This window comes from Cupressus sempervirens, chromosome 10 (assembly GCF_028749045.1).
Source record: "Cupressus sempervirens isolate cs-2001-9-10 chromosome 10, ASM2874904v1, whole genome shotgun sequence".
Taxonomy (NCBI): domain Eukaryota; kingdom Viridiplantae; phylum Streptophyta; class Pinopsida; order Cupressales; family Cupressaceae; genus Cupressus; species Cupressus sempervirens.
Window position 1 is genome coordinate 682,999,138 of NC_143127.1, and position 6,323 is coordinate 683,005,460.

Genomic DNA, 6,323 nt, shown 5'->3' on the forward strand with positions numbered 1-6,323 from the left:
TAATGAAACTAAGAATTTAATTTTTATATTAAAACTCACATTTTTAAAAGAAAAAAATGAAATGTATTGAAATATAAAAATATTTTTAAGTAAAACTAATTGTTTAATTTGACACAATTAGAGAAGGTTTACTATTTAATGTTTTGTATTTCCAAAATTTTCATAATATTAAGTAATTTTTAATTATAAAATAATATCTATATAATTTAATATGTACATTTGTAAATAATAAATAGATGTAATACATATAAATTTGATGTTGATGAATAAATATGATGTAATAAATAAGAAATAAAATATAACAATTTAATTTTAATACATAGTTTATAAAAATCTAATAATAATTTTTATATATTTTAGAATTGAATTATTTCTATTTTGTAGTTATTTCTTTAGTATGTTTTTTGATATAAAATATAATTATTAATTTAATATTAAAATATATATTTAAGTTTTAAATGTATTTAAACTAAATGATAAATTGTTTAAATAAAAAATATTAATAATAAAAAATAATATAATTTAAAAATTGTAATAATTATCAATTATACATATTACAAACACTATTAAAAAAAATAATTAAAAAATAATATTATTTAATTTATTTTTATTAAAGTAAAATAATAGTAATAATTTAACTACTTTTACTAAAAAAGCAAAGTTAAAAAAAAATTAAAAATAAAGAAAGTACCGTTATTAAAACACAGCAAAGGAAAAGAAAATAGAAAGTACCGTTATTAAAACATAGCAAAGGAGCATTTTCTGCACTGCATTTTCATGTTCGTGCGTAACCACTAATAAAGAATGGCAGGAACTAATAAAGAAAGTACCATTATTAGAACACAGGAAAGGACAATAGAAAATACCGTTATTAAAACACAGGAAAGGAAAATAGAAAGTACCGTTATTAAAACACAAGAAAGGAGCATTTTCCGCATGAACTAATAAAGAAAGTACCGTCTTATTAAAACACAGGAAAGGAAAATAGAAAGTACCGTTATTAAAACACAGGAAAGGAGCATTTTCCGCACTGCATTTTCATGTTTGTGCGTAACCACAATTTCAGGCTATTCGAGCTGCCATTGTCCGGGTTTTGCATGTAAATTTTTAATGAACATTTGTTCATGAACATTCTTGTAGATTTCAATATCTTTTTGTCAAAGAGTTTTCTTATTTTTTCAGGGCATTCAATGATGTTTGTGAAAACATTTTTCTCAGATTTTACAGATTATAAATCCATAAAGAAATTGCAAAACTGTTCATGGGACAATTTGAATGAGCGATAGAACAAGTTTTAGTGAATATTTTCATAGGTATTCCATGGTTTTGTGCAGATTTTCTTGATTCTTCCGTAAATAATTTCTTAGATTTGAATAAATATTTTGTAAAGATTTTTCTATCTTTGTAAGGGCATTTCATGATATTTGTATAAACGTTTTATGAAGCAATTGTAGAAGAGGAGATGGGGCAATTCGAACGAACAGGTCTCAAGTGAATATTCGTTCGGGAACATTTTGGTAGGTATTGCATGTTTTTGTTAGATTTCCTTGATATTGTGTGAATAATTATCTTACATTTCAATAATTTCTTTTGTAAGATTTTTTTAACTTTTTCAGGGCATCCTATGATATTTGTGCAGCATTTCTTTGATCATTACAAATTATAATTCTATGAAGCAATTGAAGAACAGGAGATGGGGCAATTTGAATGAACAAATTTCAATGAAAATTTGCCCAAAGAACATTTTCATAGGTATTGGATGGTTTTGTGTAGATTGTTTTGATATTGGTGTGAATAAATTTCTTAATTTTAATTATCTTTTTGGTAAGATTTTTCTAGTCTCTTCAAGGCATTGTATGATGTTTGACCAAATGTTTTCTTAGATTTTACAGATTGTAACTTTATGAAGCAATTGCAGAACACGAAATGGGGCGTTCGGGAATATTTTGGTAGGTATTGCATGGTTTTGTGCAGACTTTCTTGATACTTAAGAAAATAATTCTCTTAGATTTCTATAATCTTTTTGGTAAGCTATTTCTAGCCTTTTGAGGGCATTCTATGATGTTTGTGCAAACATCTTCTCGGGTTTTACAGATTGTATCTCGATGAAGTGATTGCAGAGCAGTATTTGGGGCAATATGAATATACAGGTTTTAATGAAGATTCGTAATTTGAATGAGCGATAAATGGTGAGTGCATAGCCCGGTTATTATCCGAAATAAAATGGGTTCTATACAGTTATGTTTTTCAAATTACATGCAGTTAGTTTTTGTCCGACATCAGGGTTTCTTTTTAATCTTGATATTCTGATAGTTTCATTTAGTTTGCACAAATCAGTAAATCCAACTTACGTCCATATTTTGAAAAAAAGTTCAACTAAGACATTACAATGTCAATTAAAATTCAAACACATTTCAATATAGATATAGAGAAAATATACTCGAACAACACAGGAAAGCATAATGAAGGGAATCTCAACAACTCCAATAGAAGAAAATTCGAAAACTAATTAACAATTAATATGTATTGAATCTATTTTCAAGAACATTAATGTAAAGGATTGGAAGACAACTTTTAGAAGGTGTGATATGGGTTAAGATGTGAATTTGTCCTATCTATGGTAGAATTGATTGATTGATAAATGCATTGGTTGACTAGATGGAACATAAGATAAATGACTAAGTATGTGTTGATCCTCATAATTGAAGGGCTATAGTGTATAAATATCATTAATGTAATGTTCCCTGTTGGGACCTTACTTAATTTATCTTAGATTTGTGATTGGAGTTTGGATTGTAATACCCCTTGATAGGATTAGTCATTCATCTTACTATATTTAAGTTTTCTATACAAATTATTATCATCCACTCTTACCTTTTTACCGTTTGGGCTCAATAATAGGAGTAGGTGTTATACAAGTTGCCTAGATACCAACTGCAATCAGCTCCCTCAAGGTTTATAGATCCAAGCCCTTAGCCTTTCTTGGGACTTTTCTCACAAGGCGCTTAGGGTTGCTGATCCCTACCCTATCTTGGAACAAATATCCATTGTTTGGATTTATACAAGCCCCTCCTTGGTAACATCATAGACTTAGATTGTTTACTTACTATTTACATATATCGATAATATAAATAAATCCTTTATCTATAAACTCACCTTCATATATATATATATACTTACTATCCATATATATCTCCAAATTCATTTATTAATGATTCTCAATTTATTAATTATTTTATAACTTTCATACTAAAGAGCATCGAGTCGTACCTTACTTTGTTCTTGTTGGTGCTATTATAGGTAGCCCTAATTGTCTTAATACTTATGTCTTGTTTTCCCAATCACATAGGTATAATTTGTAGTGCTGCTGACTATCTTAATTGGTATACTCAGATGTCACACTTTTCTTAGCTATGTAACGGCAGATAATCCAAAGTCTGCGGTAAATGTTATTCATCCTATCTGCTGTATATTCACAGTGTCACTTTTTCTCATGTTCCTTCCCTATTCAATGATGGTTGAAGTGAGATTGCCTCTCACAATATATCTTGCTAATCGAATAGTTACAGCAGTTCGTTTTAAGGGATTTATCTCTCCAAGATATCACAGCGTTTCATAGCTAATTTGCTATTAACATTATGTCCATTTTCAAATCGTACATATTATTATTATAACCTCCAACTAGCAATTTGCTGTTAACATTATGCCCCTCTATTTATTCAAATTTTTAAATTAGTAACACTTACTCATTTAGTTTCTCTATCAATTAGGAGGATATATGTCTATATTGGTACTCCTTTAATCGATGCTTGTAACCACTGTTTGGAGTTTCTCTTAACCTAATCGTATCATTATCCATATGTGACAGGCTATCTTCATAGTATGGTTGTTACCGTGCTAGTTTGTAAGTATTTGTTTGATTTTTGTGGAGATTATTCAGAATCATGAGACCTCAATGAAAGGACATGTAGATGTATTATATTAGTTAAGAAATATAGATTGTTTATTATATTGTCAATAATATTACAGATTTGTATATTATTTCACACGTTGTGGATAATCTCAGTAGTATGGATAATATGAAATGGTTAATATTGTTAGTTACAATTGATTGCTTAGATCTTGATAGATTTAAGAATATTAATGTAGATCAATATTGATATTAATAAATTATAATGATTGATTATTATATTGCTTAGCAATAATATTAATTTCATTAATTTATATTGTAGTGATTAATTATAACCTAATATAAAATTTAATTTCTGGAAGGGGATATCACATTTAGCATCTTGGATGATTAATAGGCGTTGATCCCACTTTCTCTATCTATGGCACTACGATCAGCATCACTCATTTATGGAAGAACTAAACATGTTGTCTACTAAGATGGCCTATGTTTGTGGCATGTGATTCTCTGCTGCAAAACCAAGATCACTTTCTACCTTCAATTATATGATTGAATTGGCCTTGAAACTTGAAACCAGTGTTGAACTTTTCTTTGTAGATTATATAGGAAGAGTTCACCCTATTCAATTTAGTAAGACCCTGCTGAAAATGGGGTTGGAAGTCCCTGCATCTATCCTATTGAGTACAGAACAATTAAGTTTGGAAATCCAAACAACTCTATGGTAGGATAGGTTTGAAGCATGGGTTGAATACAATAATTTACCAAAGATGACACACTACCAACTATATCTTCGAATGAGATTTTCTACCTTCTTTTTAGTGGATCTACCTTTATAGTTGTAGGGTTAGATCTGGTTCTGCTCTTTCTCTTCCTACCATTCTATTATATACTCTATAGGAAAACAGACACTGAAAAGACAGACTGCATGCAGGTGAACTTGATAGTAGTTTCCAGTTTAAAAATTGGCCACCCATTGCTCCAGCCCTAAGAATGTGAGTATGTTGCCAAGATAATAAGTATCTTAAAAACCAATTCATTCGTATCAAGGAAATCAAAATAAATTTATGTTCTAGTTCAATAGATATAACTTTTTGTAATGTTGATTGGTGAGACATCCAATAATAACCAAGTAATTAATATTAATAACAAAGTTGAGAAAAATCTCAGTTGAACAAATTTAAAGTAAGTCATAATTGTGATTGGATTCAGGAGAATCCAAACTCAGATAAGATTCACAACAGAGGAAGAGTAAATTGAAGCATCTATTATTTACTTATCGAGAAATGTTAGATAAATCATAAGAATAACAAAAAGCTTGAATTATAATCCAACACAATGTGGAAGGCAAAGGTTTAAAGTGTATCAATTTTGTTAGAGAGTTTAAACACTCGACATGTCAAAATTTGAATGGATAAGAATTCTAAAAACAAATAGGAAGTATTGATTGAATCTCAATATCATGTGGGTATTGAAAATTTAAGAAACACAACACCAATTATAGAGACACCAGGATCTGGAACTGAGTTGAGTTGTTCAGATCAGGATCATTCTAATTTGGGCACAAAGTTTGGGTAGTGTTTTAAAGCAGACTGCCTCTTGACTCAGACTCTGTCGAGTCCTGTCCGAGTCCTGCCTGACTCGGCGAGTCCATGGACTCGCCTGACTCGATGAGTCTCGATGCCAAGACTCTCACCGGCGGGTAACAAGTAAAAAGGCAAAAAAAACATAAAATGCTTTGTTTAATTGGATTTTTTTAGTTTTTATAACATGTTATTGACCTAAAAAGGTCATTCCACCATTTGCTTGTGCTCACAAGAGAGAGGAAAGAGTTAGAGAAGAATATTGAGGTTTTGAGAGAGAAATCAACAAACCAGTTTGGTCTCTCGTATTGATTGCTAATGGTTTGTGCATCTTTCTAGCTTGCATTAAAGCATTGAGAGGAGCTTGACGGAGCATTTGGAGGAGGTTTCTACAAACTTGCATTTCCATTGTTTGTGCAAATTTGAAGAGGTAAGCTACAAGTTTTTGTTGCATTTCTTTGTGTTGTTTTATACTATGTTTTAAACTTTTACATTCATATTTTTAAAGTATTTTCACTTCTCATTTTGTTTAAATTTGTTTGGTCTCTACTCTCTACTACTAGTCTACTATTTTTTTTACTTCTCATTTTGTTTACATTCATATTGCAGTAGGCTGACAGCGAACAGTAACTTATTGAAATTTGATATAATGTCTCAACAACAAGGTGAGGGAAGTGGAAATAGGCCTCCATTTAACCCTAATGCAGACCCAAGTGCAATAGCAAGGGATAGGGCTTGGAAACATGCCATCCCGGGGCACAAAAAGGGAGTTGTTACATGTTGGCATTATGGTGTGGTATATAATGGGGGAGGAATAAATAGATTGAAGTATC

The 6,323-nt window shown here is 30.1% G+C and overlaps 2 long non-coding RNA genes across 2 annotated transcripts; both read left to right on the top strand.

The window, feature by feature from the left end:
• The first annotated feature begins 967 nt into the window (after positions 1-967).
• LOC149535657 (uncharacterized) lies at positions 968-1,521 on the top strand. The gene is made up of 3 exons (XR_016357314.1): positions 968-1,099; positions 1,219-1,313; positions 1,446-1,521. It is a non-coding gene; the product is annotated as an uncharacterized LOC149535657 (long non-coding RNA).
• Positions 1,522-1,737: 216 nt separating this feature from the next.
• LOC149535658 (uncharacterized) lies at positions 1,738-2,400 on the top strand. Its single transcript, XR_016357315.1, has 3 exons — positions 1,738-1,752; positions 1,893-1,949; positions 2,095-2,400. It is a non-coding gene; the product is annotated as an uncharacterized LOC149535658 (long non-coding RNA).
• Positions 2,401-6,323: the final 3,923 nt, after the last annotated feature.